The 19,490-nt window shown below is 32.0% G+C and overlaps 1 long non-coding RNA gene across 1 annotated transcript; it reads left to right on the top strand.

Moving 5' to 3' along the window:
- Positions 1–702: 702 nt before the first annotated feature.
- Positions 703–15,705, top strand: LOC120350369. The gene is made up of 3 exons (XR_005570719.1): positions 703–926; positions 1,145–1,267; positions 14,638–15,705. It is a non-coding gene; the product is annotated as an uncharacterized LOC120350369 (long non-coding RNA).
- The last annotated feature ends 3,785 nt before the right edge of the window (positions 15,706–19,490 follow it).

Raw genomic sequence — 19,490 nt, 5'->3', positions numbered from 1 at the left:
TCCATTTGGACTCCTTTTCATTTCCAATTATTAAAAGAAGATTATGACACTGTTGTCGAATAAATTATTCAAATAGCAAAGCATGTTGGTCTGGGTAATGTCGTGTTTTGTTCATGCACAAGGATCTACAGTCGAAATAAGAACCATTTGGGAAATAGAGTTGAGCAAACATAAATTTAGCACAAACTCTTTCTCTACCTCAAAAAAATTATATCATCTAATTGAACCAATGCAAATTGAAAACGTTAATGTAATGGCATTATCCAATATTCGATTTTTGTGAAACCGTTTGTTGGATTGGAATGTTTGTTGCAAAAGTGTTGGACAACTGAGAGTTTTTGTTTCAAAAACAGACATCTGTGTTTTAAATTTAGGAATTTAACACATGATATCATGGAAGTGGCTCATGTAACTTCTGAAATAATGATTTACTCTATCATGTGCAGTACAACAGATATCATGCAAGTGGCTCATATCACGGTATTTAGATGAAAACGGTAGGGGTCATGAAATGAATGCGCAGTGGCCAGCCAGCTAGATTGCGTCATCGCCACCAACCGAGGTTTTCAACACCCATTGCCAATTTATGAAACTTTTTTGTTAAAAACAGATGATTAGATATAAAAAGACGTCAGCTACACCCGAAATTTAGCACTAACATGCGCGTGACACCTACCGTCTTCTTCTATATACCGTGGCTCATATGACTTCTGAAGTAATAAATTCATAAGAAATATTTACTCTATTATGTGCAGTACAACAATCAGATAGTACTACAATTTTGCTGGTAGTGGAAAATTTCTGTACTGACAGATGTCCGTTTTTGATACTAGGTTACTGTATAGATGTTGATTTCACATAGTTTGAGTGTGGAGTGTGGACTACAGCATAATCACTCCAGTCTTCAAGGAGACTGTTCATTGCATGTAAGTATGATACAATTCTTACTTTATTTTTATAATCATGATTTTTCAGAACTTGCTTCTTTCCTGATAAATTAATACTACAATGCACTTTTTCCTAAGAAATCAATAATATCTCATTCCTGATTAGGAATTACTTCTACAACAGAGTGCATATTGTGCAATATCCAGCTTGTTTTCTCACAGATTCTTCAACATTCGCCTTTTCTTTTCCATTATAGCTCATCTTTTTATATATACAAATGGAACATGGGAAGACATGTGAAGAACAAGTAGTACGTCTGAGAGTTGGAGTCTAACCGGAGAGACAGCTATAGCCAAGAGCATCACATCGTTCATCACATGTAAGTATCATACAATTCTTACTTCATTTTTATAATCATGATTTTCCAGAACTTGCTTCTTTCCTGATAAATTAATACTACAATGCACTTATTCCTAAGAAATCAATAATATCTCATTCCTGATTAGGAATTACTTCTACAACAGAGTGCATATTGTACAATATTCAGCTTGTTTTCCCACAGCTTCTTCAACATTCGCCTTTTCTTTTACATTATAGCTCATCTTTTTATATATACAAATGGAACATGTATCAATTTTCATAAGGATTTTCAATAATATATTAATTTGCAATAAACACATTGCAGATATGATTTTTCGTGTAAAAAATACCCATTTCTTGCAAAATAGTTTGCTCTATTAATAAATACCAAGAGCTTGAATGGTTCTGGACAATGGAAAGTTAAAACTTGTTCTTCATATTGTCGTAGAATATTATTATCGAGATTCTCCTCTTCACATGAAATATTATCTTGTTTGCAGTTGAGAAAATTTTAAGTTTGTTTGATAACTTTGTTCAATTTGGTAGTGGGTGGGTGTTGAAGAAGATTGACTCACTTGATGTAAATGTGATTAGATATAATCCAATAAACACAAGCAGTTTTATTCAAACACCTCAGTTCATCAAAAAATAAGAAATGTGTTATCAATGTCAAAAATCTTTCTGATAAAAAGTGTTTTCTGTAGAGTGTTCTAGCCTATTTTCACCAGAAACCAAATAACTCATAGCATGAAATTATATTATTGATAAAATGGCAGAAATTATTTATAACAATCTCAAACCTAATAAAAATTGTACAAGAGTATTAATTCATTAACGACTTAATTCAACTGAACCACATGGTAATTAAATCTCTTTGGTAGGTCTAAGCCAATCATAGTGCATAGAAATAGCACCAAGAAGGTGATCGTTTGAAAGCAACACATGTTAATCTGTTATCAGACACCAACCCTGCCTTATCATTTACGCTAGCACATGTACATTGTATGAGAGGAACTATATCTATAAGATTAAGCAGTTTTAAGGATTACCTAAATTGAATCATTATTGTAATTAAAGGAATTGTATTCTACTACTTGCCACTGACGTCATGTTTACGTCACAAGCGTTCTACCAATGGCAAATTTTTATGCAAATTATTACATTGAGATTCTGAGAAGCAAGGTCTAGCCTAAAAGCTTAGAGAAAAGAGCAGCACTTCCCTTTTGAAATCCTCACCGTGCAGATCTCTTTTTATAGTTACCAAAGACCTATTTGTGAAAATTTTTTGTTCGATTTTAAATGTTCTATTTGTGAGCCGATATTTTAGGCCAATTTATTTGTTATTCGTACATTTCTGTTCTCATCAATCGATAAATTTAAAAGCTTAAAGTAAATTATCCCTTAATTAATTCGGTGAAGGAGATATTTAAATTAAAATTCCCCACATGCTGAAACCGAAGCCTGGATTGCCGCCGATCAAACGATTTTTGATCTAGAGAAGAAAACCACGACTACCAAGGAATTTCACGTGAGTTATAAGTCATAAGGGGCCCCAATCTACGCTTCGAAAATATTTCAGTGCAGAAAACATAAATTTTTCTTCGTTAAATTATTGGCCACGCCGACAAGCGCTTTAGCATTTAAGAGTCTAGAATTTATTCATATTAAATTTATAAGAATTTGTAGTTGATTAACTATCCTCCGCTGCCTGAACCATGACCCCGAACATTTTTTTTTAAAAATATTTTATAATTCATTTTTTCGCTATTCTTTCAAAATTGTTCAATTTTATCAATTGTAAAATTCTGTTGAATCACGCATGGTATCATGCAAGCACAAGAACATTTTTAACTCCTTCTGTTAATGCTAAATTATTATCAACCTGTAAATCAAATTCTGAATCTGCACTGTATGATTGCATATTTTATTGTAATATATTTTAGTTTTGTTAATTCGCTTTCTGAGTTCGATTATTTCTTAAGCCTGTCAATTATTGTGTCTGATATGTTCTATATTATCAAGAACCGATCGAATACGATCATTAGAATAATTGAATCAAGCTGGATATTGGAACAGGTCTAAGTGGATGTAGCGAGTGGGGTCAGATCGAGATATTTATTCTTTGTCCTTACCTGCTCATACATCAGCTTTTATCTGTTACCTACCTCGACTTAGGAACGAATGCATCAATTGTACAGCAGAGGCAGCCATAGATCATATAAATTCCTACAATAGAGCTTAAAACCCGACAAGACTCTGTTCTCGAAGTATATTCTGAACGATATTTGGTTCAAATACCGTATTTTTAATCCTTCAGAACTTATTAGAGACGCAGTCCCGTAAATTAGCTACATCGGGATTTTTGCTCGACCTGTATGATTTTGTATGCTCATTCTTCACAGGTAATAATTTTAAGGTATCCGTCTTCAGTGTTTAGCGATCGCTACACTACTTATAAAAATTTCATCACTATACAATTTGTCATTAGAAGAATCAAGGGTGAGCGAGCGTTTAGGCCTCCCGCGATTCCGACAATTGTATTGAATCTTGTAGTGAATCAATCAGTCTGGTGTACACTCAGCGTCCATACACGCAATTACAAAATTTATAGCCGCTACACCATTGACTCAGTACAAGATTCACCCTACATGTGTGAAGCCTTCAAATCACGCTCCACAATATGGATAGTAACGAATCTGATTCCAGCAAGGATGTACCTATCACCAGAAGTTACACCAAGAAAATGGCATGTCATATTCTGTGCGGGTATTGTTTCATCCTAATTGATGTGAACAGAGATATTGCGTACAGCCCAGTACTCTATAGATTGAGTAATATCAATGGAAAGATCATGGAGAAATTTCTCAAGGAAATAATCGAACTGGGTGATTTATTGAGTGCAGATATAAAATGTGAAATTCCGATGGAGCATTTAAGTGATCATCAGAAACATGAATTTCAAAATGCTGATAAGTGCTGCCTTTGCGATGAAGTTTTTAATGAAACAGACACAGAAGTATGCCATCATGCACATGAAAATGGAAAGTTTTTGTGTGCTGCTCATGTCTCATGTAATTTAAACACTCAAACTGACGATACAATTAGCTGTTACTTCTATAATTTTAGTGGATTTGACAGCAATTTTATTCTAAAAGCTCTCGGAAAATGTAAAAAAGAAATTTCCTGTATCGCCAATACATCAGAAAGATTTTTGACATTGACAGTGGGAAAAATTAAGTTTTTAGATTCATATAAATTTATGAATGAATCCTTGGAAGTATTAGTGCGCAACTTGGTAGATAGTACAGATATGGAATTGAAGTTCAAATGCCTATTTTCAGTATTTAATGACCCCAATCTTGAACATGGGCAACTCTTGTTAAAATAAGGAGTATATCCTTATTCATATATATCTCGCCCTGAAAAATTTGCAGAGACTTCTCTCCCACTGATAGAATGTTTTTATAATGATCTTAATGATACACCCCTCTCCCCCAAAGAATATGAGCAGGCACAAAGAGTGTTCTCAACATTCAAGTTGAAATCTCTTGGCGAGTATCATGATTTCTATCTGTGCTATTAGTTGAAGTTTTTGAAGAAATGAGGTCAACGCTTTTTAGCTCATACAGTCTCAATGTGACTCATTTTCTTTCGCTTGCTCATTTCACTTGGAATTGTATGTTAAAGTACACCAAGGTTGAACTACAATTGATTACCAATCTCAATATTCATCTAATCTTTGAATCAGGAATGTGCGGTGATGTTTTGTTTATTGGCAAGTGTTATTGCGAAGCCAATAACAAACATATCCCTGACACATATGACCCCGCAAAACCAAGTAAATATTTGCTTTATATAGATTGTAATTCTTTGTATGCCCACTCTATGAATCAATTCTTACCTTATGGAAATTTCAAGTTCCTCTCAGAGGGAGAAATCCATGCACTTGACTTTACAAATTTGGAGAGTGAGTCAGAAACTGGTTATGTTATTGAATGTGATCTCAAGTACCCCAAGGAGTTACATGATATGCATGCCAATTTCCCCCTCACTCCACTTCATCAAATTCCCCCTATCAAATTGTTCTCCAAGTACCAAACCAATGAGAATGGTCAAACTCTGACTAAAAAACTCATGAACACGCTTTTTGATTGAGAGAGGTATATTGTTCATTACCTGAATTTGAAGCTGTACCTTCAACTCGGAATGCAATTAACAAAAGTACATTGTGTCATTAGCTTTCCTCAATCGCCCTGGTTGAGGAACTACATTGAGTTCAATACCTGTATTAGGCAAGCCACAAAAAATAAATTTGAAGTCTCTTTCTTCAAATCTATGTCAAATTTATGTTTTGGAAAATCAATTCAGGGAAATCAGCAACAATGTAATGTTCAAATTATCACAGACGCCAAGCATCTAGATAAGTACATTTCAAATCCCCTATGTAAATGCTGGCAGATAATAAGTTCGGATGTGATTACTGTTTTCTCACGCAAGCTGGAGCTGAAAATGAATAAGCCCATCTATTCAGGTTTCTGTATCCTAGATTTGAGTAAACTACACATGTATCATTTTTTCTACTGTAAATTGTAAAAAATCATACCATGGAAACACATCCAGCTTTGAAACTAATGTTACAAAACAGCCCCATCCTGCAATTACCTGACTTCTCGAAACAGTTTCTTGTCACCACAGATGCGAGCAGCTTTGCCATCGGAGGTGTATTGTCCCAGAAGTTTGATGGTAATGACCCCCCAATAGCCTATGCATCACGAACACTTAATAAGAGCAAGGTTAACTTATCGACTATAGAAAAAGAGCTACTTGCTATTGTATGGGTATGCAAACATTTCAGACCATATCTATACGGACGAAAATTTTTGATTCAAACAGACCACAAACCTTTACAATGGCTTAGAAACATAAAATAACCTAATTCAAAACTACTTGGATGGAAGTTACTTTCAGATGAATTTGACTTTGAGATTAATTACAAGCAGGGAAAAACCAATCACGTGGCAGATGCACTATCCCGCATACCCTCAAAGCCCATCAATTTAATGGACAACGATGATAATGACTTTTTAGGCTTCGGCAACGAAGACCTACCCTTTCATGGCTTTGACGACGTAAACATAGACGATTTGATTCAGTTGGATAGTAACGATGACCCACCACCGATAGATGATCCTAATGGTTATCTTGATGACATCGCGAATGCTTTAACTTGATTCAATAATCACAATGATGCTAATGCTAATACTTCTGAGCCCCATGATATGGAAAATAATGATTGTGGTACTGGTAGCTCTGTTTTCGATATGAATGATTTGTAATATTACATTTTCTCTCTATTGGAATCGAATCTTCAATTCGAGATCTATAAAACTTTATAGTAAATATCAGAGTAATCGATATATGGACAACTTTTTGACTGAGAATTTATCGTAAATGATTGTGTTGCATGTTCCATGGTGTCACCGAGGCTGAGTTGACAGAATTAACAAATAAATGGATTATTTAAATAGAGATGATATATAAAAATTTAAAATAATAGTTTCAAAATAAAGTTTTATTGAGAACAAATATAAAATGTGAATTCTAAACTTGTAATTTATAAATTTTTGGTGACGTGTCCATGACGTAGACACTGATTTTGAGATGTGGTTTTTGTTCTGATGGCTGGCTGTGTGTGTTCTAATTTTGTGCTCTCTGAATATTTTTCTGTTTAAGTGAATTTTTAATGTTTTAAATTAAGTTTTGAACAGTTTATAGTGTTCTATTTTGTCTATAATTAATTGATTTGTGTGTCTACAAGCCTATAGCCATTGTTTTCAACTATATAAACTGGATAAGTATTTAGCTTGTTGTGACTTTAGATGCTTAAGTATATAAGGTATTGTTCTTTGTGTATTTGTATAGTATATTGCCAAAATTCTTCTGAAGATTATAAGTTGGTTTGCTCTGAAAACTGGATTTCTCATTCATAGGCAATAGATCCATTCATAGTTTATCAAGAATCTATTACATTGGAGCCAATAACTATCCTTAGGTTAATAAGTGAAAAATGCTATCCAACCGATTTAGGAGAAATTGGTAGCACGGCAAAATGTTTCCCCTTGTGGTGGGACTGAATTACAAAATAAATATGTCCCAAATGGTACACCATGGAATCCCTGGTTATAAAAAATTATTGGTAGGATAGATGTCTTGATGGGTTATGAATGGTATACTGCTGAATGGGAGGTCAGTTCTGGAGTGGTCAAGTTTTAATGAACAGATATCAGTGCATATTACAAAATGGCAAACATTAAAAATGATCTGAATCTTATAGCATTCTTAACACAAAAGTTTGATGAGCAAAATGCTAGGTTTGATGAGTTAAATGCTAGATGTGATGAGCAAAATGCTAAGTTTGATAAGCAAAATGCTAAGATTGATAATTTGAAACAAGATCAAAATGCTAGGTTTGATGATATGAAGCAAGAATTTACTAGTATAAGACTAGAGCAGGTTAGTATAAACTTTCTATTGAAAGATGCACATGAAACATTGATAATCATGAAGATGAAAACAAATTGAAGCAGGATGATAGTAGTGTTGAGATACAAGATCAATTAGTTCAAGTTTCAGATAATGTAGGCCTAGTTAATGTTATTGAAAAAGTAAATCGTAGTGAGATAGTAGAATTGAGTAATGTAGTAGGTAGGGAGTTGTCTTTATTGAAAGTCAACAGTGAAGAGAGTAGTATTGCCAAATTGATAGTTAGGAAAACAGTAAGTAAAGTGAATGTTTATATGAGACAGGTTTCTGTAGAGGTTAGGAACAGTGTAAACAAAATGAATCTTGCTTTGAATCAAGTTGATGAATTCAACTTTCAACTGAAAATTGAAAAGGTGTATGCAAAGCATTATCTAGTGAACATGACTGACTTTTGTGAGCAAAATGGCTTTGTTGAAACAAATGAACCCATAAATAAAATCATGTTCTTGAAGAAAACAAAGCACAAAGTCTCCATTGATGTGTTAGTATTCAAAGGTTGTTTCAAGTTGCTTACTTACAAGATGATGACAGTGAATCACATGATGAAAGGGTATTCCCCAGCACACAATGATTAGGAATCCTGTGTTATGCCGGGATTCAGAATAGCATAATCGCTACACAGTGTATGGTAAGAGTCCATAATTGTGTCTTTTTTCTTTCCTGTAGCCTATTTTTCTTGGCCCTTAATCTTTTCAAATTTCGATTCTTTCCTGTCTTTGTGTAATGTTCAGTAAATTTCTTCTATTATGCATATCTTAACCAATCTTGTCCATAGTCATTTAAATTTGTTTTTTTTCTGAAATAATTTTGGAAGTTAAAATAGTAGCTTATTTTCCTAATCTTTAAATTGTTGATACAACTTAACTTTTCTAAAATCTATCCATTGTAGTGTAAATAATTGTTTGCTTGCAGTATATTTTTTCATCATGTATTACATATTTTAATTGTCTATTTTTTTCAGGTATCATATTAGGTAATTAGGTTTTTCAGAGCAAATTATGTCCCATGTTCTCATCTTTCATTGCATATCGTGCCATAAGCCATATGTAATTAGGTTATAGTTTTCTTCTGGGCTTTTAACCCATTTTGCATTTTATTTTTTTTTTTTGCTGTCCAATACTTTGGATTTTTGGTAGACAAGTAGGTGTGATTCTTTTAGAGTTGTGGGCGTGAACCACATATGGCTGGACTCGATTATCTGACCTACTTGTTTGCGATATAAAAACTTTAAGACTGCAACATCAAATGTTTGTAAAAAACCTTTTGCATACTTTTGTTTTTGTGGTCCGATACTAGAGTCTGCTATCACATTGCCTTACAGACATCTAGGAACTCTCCACCCAGTCACAATAGTCAACATATTTTTTTCCTTCACCAGTTGTTTTTGTGGGAGTGATAGCTCACAATTATAACAAATTAGAGTCATACTTGGAATCTACAAAATTCCATAGTAGTATATTTTATTAAATATACTTCAGTACTATAGTTCAGTACTGACATGTAGGATAGGCTCTAATTAATCTTTCTCTTCTTTGTATTATTTAGGAAATTTATTTACCCAATTTTCTTTTTCTCTTGTTTGTATTTTTTAGGGAACTTATTCACCCATTATCCATCTTGATCATCTTTGTATTGTAATCTTGAAATGTTTGTACTCATTATACAGTTTTCAAATTCTGAATTTATTTGAAAAAAATAAATGGTTCAATTTAGAACATGCTGAAATTTAATCTTATGTATAAATTCTTTTGTTATAATAATAAAACTTCAAAATTTGAAAGTATTAATGAATTGTGTCACCATATATATGAGATGTATTAATGAAAGTTAACTTGAATAATAATGTTTCCATTAAATAAAAACGTCTTGCCATATTATTAATTGAAATGAGTTAAAGGTTAAAATTTCACTAAAGTTTTTGTAATTGATGTCTTTTTCTAAATTTTAAAAAACTGTTTATTCTATAAATTTTGATATGATTGATTATCGTTTGAAATGGATGCTGGAGTGTATGTAGAATTTTTAGTGGGGTTTGTTGATTAGAATTTTGCTGGTATGTGATTGTTTTTTGAGATGGAAACCCATTATTGCCTAAAGAAGGAATAACAGAGGTTATGACTTAGAGAGGCAGTAATGAGATAATATTTTTTTGTGTTGATTACTTATGTTGATTGCCATAGATGCAAAATAATGATTAATAATGTTGATTGCCATAGATGCAGATTAGCCTACTTATGAATGTTGATTGCCTTTGAAGCAAAATATTATTGATGTTTTGAATGATTTCTTGTTTAATGATTGATAGTAAAGTTTTGTCATGAAATGTAGTTTGTGTTTAGAACATTGAAAAGTCAAAATAAACTATAGTATCCAACAAACGATGATTAATAATATTGAATAATTGGCTTTTTATAAAATATTTGAACAATGAATAAATGGAAATGAAATTTTTTTTTCTATTAAAATTTTGTAATTGATGTCTCCAAATTTCACAATATATGTATTGCTGACTGTATAATAAGATGTTAACAAATTTCAATTTTATATTGATTATATACTTAGAAATAATTTTCATGTGTATTAGATTGTATTGATAGCCTAATCAAAATTTTCCTTTTAGTTTATAAGCATTTTAAGATAACAGGTACAGCATGGACATAAACATTGAAATAATTATCACGTGAATCTCGAAATCAGCAACAAGTGAACGCCATGAAGAGTGTTAAGAACATTTGGGTGATTTTCGAACTAGTGTGACTCATCAATTGAATATCTACACCAATATCTATGCTGATGCCTACAACAATACCAATGCCAATATCTACACCAATAACTACGCCAATATCTACACTGATGCCTATGCCACTACACCAATAACTACACCAATATCTACACTGATGCCTACACCAATAACTACACCAATATCTACACTGATGCCTATGCCAATATCAACGCCAATATCTGCTCTGATGTCAATATCTACACCAATAACTACGCCAATATCTGCTCTGATGTCAATATCTACACCAATAACTACGCCAATATCTGCTCTGATGTCAATGTCAACGCCAAAATCTACACCAATATCTACATCAATAACTACGCCACTATCTACACTGATGCCTATACCAATAACTACGCCAATATCTGCTCTGATGCCTATGCCAATATCAACGCCAATATCTGCTCTGATGTCAATGTCAACGCCAATATCAACGCCAATATCTACACTAATATCTACACCAATAACAACGCCAATATCTGCTCTGATGTCAATGTCAACGCCAATATCTACGCCAATAACTATGCCGATGCCTATGCCGATGCCAATGCCTGCACCAATGTTGATGCTAATGCCAATGCCGACACCAAAGCATACGCCAATGACAACGCCAACGCTTATTGCTGACCTTGTATCTCAAACTTCAACACTACCACATTACCTGGAGGTAATTGCCATCCATGTTCACGTTTGCAACTTTGAATTCAAAATAACAGTCACAGTATCATGAAAGAATTGATTCAAAAATCCTCTCCTAAATTATTCCTGTATGCAGAACTCTAAACCTTGAAAGCTGAAAATATCAAAAAACCAAACCTTACCTAAATTAATCCTCACCTAAGTTAATCCTGTATGCAGCGTTTATCTCTTTTCCGAAAAACAAATTACATTGTCATTTCAAGCCTGAAATGTACATTGTATAATTACAAATATGATACAAAATTTACGTGACTCTGTATTGAGTTTGGTATGCAGCCGTCTACTACAAGCATGAGGCAATGCTAACTGAGATGTCACCTGTATCGAGTTTGGTATGCAGCCGTCTACTACAAGCATGAGGCAATGCTAACTGAGATGTCACCTGTATTGAGTTTGATATGCATCAGTCGACTACAAGTATCAGCCCAACACTATGTGCATCCAGATCAGCCCAACACTACGAGTATTCGGATCAGCCCAACACTGATGTCATCACACTGGAGTCACACTTAACTGAAAATCATACTGAGTGCCTTAATGGACTGTTTTCCAAAATTTGCATCGATAAAATCAACCGCATCAATAGTGAAAGAAATGAACATTTTTTGATTTATTGAAATTTTATGTGAAAATTAAATGTAACAATTCATCAATTCATTAAAAAAAAAATAATAATAATTTTTTTATTCAACATACTAATTTTTTTATGCAATAAAAATTGAATTTTTCTATCTATTAAATTTATGTGCAATTTCAAAAAACTATTCTTTATATATTAAACTTTCTGTTGAGATATTTTCCTTTAAATTATAAAGCTAAATCAAAAGTAATTTTGATATTCTATACTTTGAAATATTGTTTGGAAACATATAACAAATGCTATTGATGAATTTTTATAATAATTTTCAATATTATAGGACAACATGTAATGTTTTTATATAAAAAATTGTTACTGTTCTCGAATTTACAATTCAACAATTTCCATTGGGTCAATGTAATTTTTTTCTTTAAATTTTCAAACAGTAAAATTTTTTATGTCAAGAGGGGGGTATTTGTAATATTACATTTTTTCTCGATTGGAATCGAATCTTCAATTCGAGATCTATAAAACTTTATAGTAAATATCAGAGTAATCGATATACGGACAACTTTTTGACTGAGAATTTATCGTAAATGATTGTGTTGCATGTTCCATGGTGTCACCGAGGCTGAGTTGACAGAATTAACAAATAAATGGATTATTTAAATAGAGATGATATATAAAAATTTAAAATAATAGTTTCAAAATAAAGTTTTATTGAGAACAAATATAAAATGTGAATTCTAAACTTGTAATTTATAAATTTTTGGTGACGTGTCCATGACGTAGACACTGATTTTGAGATGTGGTTTTTGTTCTGACGAGGAGGCTTTCTTCTCTCTAAAAATGATGGCTGGCTGTGTGTGTTCTAATTTTGTGCTCTCTGAATATTTTTCTGTTTAAGTGAATTTTTTATGTTTTAAATTGAGTTTTGAACAGTTTATAGTGTTCTATTTTGTCTATAATTAATTGATTTGTGTGTCTACAAGCCTATAGCCATTGTTTTCAACTATATAAACTGGATAAGTATTTAGCTTGTAGTGACTTTAGATGCTTAAGTGTATAAGGTATTGTTCTTTGTGTATTTGTGTAGTATATTGCCAAAATTCTTCTGAAGATTATAAGTTGGTTTGCTCTGAAAACTGGATTTCTCATTCATAGGCGATAGATCCATTCATAGTTTATCAAGAATCTATTACATTGGAGCCGATAACTATCCTTAGGTTAATAGGTGAAAAATGCTATCCAACCGATTTAGGAGAAATTGGTAGCACGGCAGACTATATTCTTCTTCATGAAGACAATGCCGATCATACCGATACTCATCAACCAACTAAAGAAATTGACGACAATGCTTTACCAATTCATAATGACACTGACAGCCTTGTGACAATTTATTCAGCAGACAGTTCAAATGAACAAATTCAGATAGTAGACGACGATAAAATATTGAACGTTGAACATAATCAGATACTTATTGAACGCGGAAACAAAACACCTACCCTTCAGAAAATTTTTGATAAGAACAGACTCCTTCTCTGTTTTCAAGACCCCTGCTTAGATTTCGAACACATAAACAAATTTTGTTTAGAATACCTGAAACCGAATACCACGTATGGTGTATATTGTTCAAAAGATGGTTTTTTACTGAGTTATCAGTAGGCTAGGAATCAATGTTTAACAACTTTGCTAAAGTCATTAAGGAAAGTTTCAACTCAGTTAAGATTAAGCGGTATAAAAAAGTTAATCTTGACATTACTGATCCAGACGAACAAAAAGAAGTAGTTTTCAATTATCATACTGGAAAAACCTATCATAGAGGAATTTCAGAGAGTTACTCACACATTTGACGACGGTACTATTGGCCTTCAATGATGCGTGATATTACTAACTTCATAAACAAATGCCCAATATGTTTGAAGACTAAATACGAACGTCACCCCATTCGTGCAGAATACAAAGTATCCCCTACTCCTACGAAGCCCTTTGAAAAACTGCAACTTGATGCCTTTCAGTATGACAAACGTAAATTTTTATAAATCATCGACTGTTTCTCCAAACGACTCGTAGTCTACCCCCTCACGAGTCTTAATCAAATCGAGGTAAAAGACCATCTCTTCGACTATTTTTCTCTCTATCCAACCCCCAAGATCGTACAGATGGACAACGGCAGAGAATTTGACAACGCTGGTCTACGTGATTTTCTAAAACTTTATGAAGTCGAACCTTATTATGTTACCCCTGGTCATCCAGACTCGCAAGGGTTAATTGAACGAACTCACTCCACTCTAATTGAACTTTTAAATTCTATCCAACTTCAATATAGAAATAATAGCACTGGAACTAACATGAAAACGGCCGTGATTGCGTTCAATTCCACCTTAAAAATGACACAAAGGAAATAACATTCGGCATCTCTGAGAATTCTTTTCTGAATGACACTACAGAACAGCTTATCACTGAAGAGCGTACCAAAGAGTATCACGATAGATTACAGCTTATACATAAATTGGTAAAAGATAATGTTGAGATGGAAAAACAAACTAGGACAGAATTATTGAATAAGAATAGGGAAACAGACGTCGAAATCCCCGAAGCCCCATTTATTAAAACAACCTTCAATAAAAAGAACAAGCCAAAATTCTTCCAAGTACAATATGATAAACAACAAAATGTTGCTACAAATCCCAGAGCAATTCAAAAACGACCATTCAAAATCCATCCTAATAGGATGAAACGACCACGGAAAATAGTTAAAAAGAACAATAATATAAATTTGTTTCAGAACATGATGCTCCGCATTCTCCTGCTGCTGGTCCCAGCAATGTCCTATAAAGTAACCGACTTGACCAAATCTTCTGGCATTGCACCAGTTCGAGTACTGTACACAACTCCTTCATTATAAATGGTACATACACATACATGCACAACATAAACATTACACGACTACATTTTGAACTAAAACATATTGAAGACTCTGTGAACCTTTTAAGATCTAAGGATAGTGATAAGAATCGTTGTAATATTTTACGTTTGTATTTAGATGATATTAAGTTAAAATTTGATCATATTCATATAAATAATCTTAGAATTAAGAGAGGTCTCATAAACGGACTTGGTTCCGCAATTAGCTGGATTACAGGAAATATGGACGCTGACGACAAAGCGAAATATGACAAAATTTTAGAGAAAGCAAACGAATATCAATTAGAGCATAATGTCGAAAATCAATTGTCAATCAATAGAAATTTGATACACAAATTTAACAATGGGATTGATGTCATTCATGCCAACAATGTCAAACTAAAAAATTATTTTAATTCAATCACCACTCAATTCACTTCAATAGAGCTAACTCAACAACATTCTTTCTTATTCAACACACTGACTCTCATAAAAAATAAAATAGACGATAAATTATGGAGAGCTTAGAATTTTGTCGACTAAACATAATCCATTCAAGTATTCTGTCTAGAAACGAATTGTCTTTATTAATTCATTCGGCTAAATTGTCTCATTTCTAATGAACCCGAAATTTTGTGGCAGCTAGGGTCTGCACATTGTCATGTGAAAGATGATTTCATTACGTATTTTATACAATTGCCTTTGTATTCTCATGCCTATGAGACATTTTTTCTCCTATCTTATCCAGTCGTAAAAGGAAATGAATTGCGAACAATTGTTGAACATCCGTCATTCATAATTCGAAAAGATAACTCATTGTTTACAGGAGATTGTGTACTAATAAGAAATAATTATTATTGTAAGAATATGTCTAGAATAGTTAATGTGTATAAGTCAACTTTTAGACGATAAGGACCTTCATGATTGTAAATCTTTAGTTATAAGTGAGGCTCAACCTTTTATAAGATACATTCAAGTCATAAATAAATATTTGATGTTCAATATTACCACTTGCACTATAAGTAAACAAAATCAAAACATTACAATTTATCCAAGGAAGACTCAATGTTTGAAGCTTGAAGAATCAGAAAAGCTGTTTAATTTTTTAGAACCATACGTTTATTGGGAAAGCATTGTATCCTTGCCCTCAGAACAACCTGCAAAAACACTATATACAAATCTATCTTTCGACTTGATCCATAAAGCTAATCTAAATATAGAACCACTAGAAATTATAGAGGATTTATAGCAGAAAGCAATTACCTACTTCATTATATTCTTATCCCAATTGGAATGTTTGTGCTGTTGATAATAATTGTAGTTATTTATTACAAATGTAAAATCTCATTGAAATTTTGTAATCGAAATATTCCTGATAAGAAACAAATAGCTTGTAACTTAGGCGGACCGTACCTCCCAACCGAAAAATACTTGAAAAATTGTTCTTAAACTTTTGTATTAGTATGTATTGATAACTTAGTTGAGTATTATGTTATATTGTTTTAACCAGTTTTTGTATATTGGGTCTTATCAGTTTTTGGTCGCTGAGGACAACTCCAAACTTGGGGAGGGAGAAGTTATACCCATTGTTATCGTATAGTAGCTGATACAGCACTTAGAATAGTATATAAGCTCTAGTAATTAAGATTATTTGTCTCATTTCTGTATTTTGGGCAGTCACTATGCCGGTTTGTTTCTTGAATAAATCTTTTTAAAAAGGATGTCACGTGTTCCGTTCACTTAACTTAAGACCGTTCCGTATGTGATAATATGCTTATTGGGATTTGCTGATGAAGAGACCCTCTCTATATTCTTTCGGATAATCTCAAGCCCTAGCACTTTTTTGGGGAATGATAAAAAAATAATATATTTATATATTCAACTGTTTCAAAAAAAGTTTGTTTTTGATAACGATATTGGACTATCGCTTATAAGATTAATTTTCAACATAAAAATGACCGTATAAATTATGAATAGGGTAGGCTACCAACAAAAACAATACTGTTATTGTTTTATTGTACTGTTATTGGTACCGTAGCGTCAACCTCTAATAATGGTCTACCGACGGGCTACAATTCCATTTCTCTTAGCTACCTTAGTTTAGCAAAATATCAAGAAATATTTTCCTGTTCAGCAATGGCAAATAATAACTGCGGTATTTATTCAACGTTTTTGGTTTTTTCATCCGCAATAGTAATATGCTATTTGGATAAACCTCCAAAATTTGTTGTGCCATTTATATGACTGAGGATAAACGAAATGGGGATCAATAAATAAAATCTACAGTCTGTACGTTTTCAATATTGAAAAAATATAATATTAATCACAATACATGCCATTTGACAGAAATTGACTTCAATTGATTTACCAGCAATCAATATTGTTGTACCTAATTATAAATTTTCAACTTATTCAAGTGAATTTTTATACACTGATGAAATGGTAAAATTCTTTATCGAGATAGACATAAACATTAGAAAAAAATGAATTGATTTGAGTTAAAAGATAATCATTCAAAGCTCACACTATTCCATAGTATATAATTCCATATTTCTGTATTTTACGTGAGGTACCTAGTACCGTATTTCATTTCTGATTACACTTCATTGGAATAGATTTTTATGTATGATAAAAAACTTATTAATTGAACAAATTAATATCAAGAAAGTTTATGAATTTTATATCATAGGATACTATTGAGTCATGGGTTATATTACAGGTGAGTAAAGTGAATATTGTGCCAGCACAATGTATGACTTTTGAGAATGATATTTACCTAATCACTTTGGTATAAAAATACCAGAACTGAACAAATTAAAAACTGTGCATTAATCCCAAAAGATTGATGAAAAACTCCATATAAACATGATATAGTTGTATAAAAATAAGCTATATTGGTTGAAAAATCTGAATTACAATTTAAATACAGTAAGCGGGGTGACTTTATCAAGTTTTGTGCTTCTAATGCAATAAGAATGTTATTAAGTTATAGATTTATATTTAAAAGAGCAAAATAGCTAACATGTAATAAAATATGAAATGAACAACCACCTTAATTCTAACAAAATAATACATAAATAATAATAATAAACTATAGATATATTATTGAAATGAGAATTTATTAACGACTATGACAAATTAATATTGTACTATAAAATATTTTACAAGCCAAAGAATAGTAAACAAGCAAGATCGCATATTTTTAGCATCAATGAAAGTAGATTCAATAAATTATAAATTATTATATTCCTAATAAATAGATAATGTATTTATTCCTGATAAATAAATAATGTATTTAGAGTTCGAGAAATATTCAATTTTCGTTGCAAATGTTTGGTTCTTACTTCCACGATTAAGTTCAAATAAATAATGTTTTTGAGCATTTTTGCTAACAGGCTTGAATGAGTTGATACTTGTGCGTAATCATACTATCTATCTAAACAAAAGTTAATTAAACAAAACAAAATAGCTGCTAGTACAGCAAATTTAGAAAATATTCTGACACCAACATGAAAATTTATTAAACTAGTCGTTCAGAAACATGACACTTGCCTGTTCAGATTTCTTGGATTTTCAAGAACACTTCGATTTCCTTGAAAAATCATAAGGGAATTGAGTTGTAAGTTAAATCTGGCAGTGGCAATGTTAATTGAGTAGAACTTGATTTTTTGTGCAAAACAGAAAACCCTTCAACTAAATTGTGAATGATCATCGTTGAATTTATAGCCGTTAACATAACATCTATACTCAATTAAAGAACTTTCCAATCAATTTGATGACAAGGTTTTATAACCAGGATTGATCTGAGATTAAACCTTGATCGACGTTTTTGCAACCGAACGTTGAAAGATTTTTACTTGAACATGGAAGAAAGTTGGATGTCATTCTGATCGTGTTTTGATAATTATTCACAATACATTAAACATTAGAGATAAAAAGCCTGGAAAAATAAGACCTTAAATATTAAAAATGTAAATCCCAATATACTGTAGGTATTATGCCTATTGGGATAGATTATTAATTATTGAATGAATATCATTGATCCTAAATACTGCAGCCTTTGGAGAATCATTAAAATCTAGTCTTTGAAATTGAGTATTTTTTTAAACATTTATAATCAACTCCTCATAAATAAGATAAATTTTGATAAACTAAGGCATAATAAAATCATCCAGATTTTGATCAATTATAAATAACTATAACTTATAAAAATGGTAGTAAAACATATTTAAGAATAAAAATTTATCAAACTCAATAACCCTATTGAAGAATTAGATTTATAATTCTGAATAGATCAGAGTATTTCATGGAAATTGTTGCATAAAGTAACATTGCAATAAAATCTGCAATAATTAGAGTAAGAATGAAGTCCTAATTATCACTGTCGGAAATTATTGCATGAAGTACCGGTAACATTTTCTGTAACAGTTGAGAAATACTGCAAACTCTACAATCGTTGTAGCTTCATTAATACAATTTGGGTTTACTGTAAATATCAATTACAAGAAAATAAAATCTGCAATTAGAGTAAGAATAGTGCTAATTATCACTGCAGGATTACAAAAAACACTTATTACACATTAAACTATCTAAGCACTCTTATATTACGATTATTTCCATATAAAATCGAGGCCAGATTCAAATTTATTTGGGTTATCATGATCACAGTTAATTGAAAAGCCAAGGAAACTTGCAGTCTCTTCTGTGCAGCGAAAAAACGACAAAATTTGTATA

Source organism: Nilaparvata lugens, chromosome 3 (genome assembly GCF_014356525.2).
Source record: "Nilaparvata lugens isolate BPH chromosome 3, ASM1435652v1, whole genome shotgun sequence".
Classification (NCBI taxonomy): domain Eukaryota; kingdom Metazoa; phylum Arthropoda; class Insecta; order Hemiptera; family Delphacidae; genus Nilaparvata; species Nilaparvata lugens.
The sequence above is the reverse complement of the archived record's forward strand: the minus strand, read 5'-3'. Positions and strand labels throughout refer to the sequence as shown.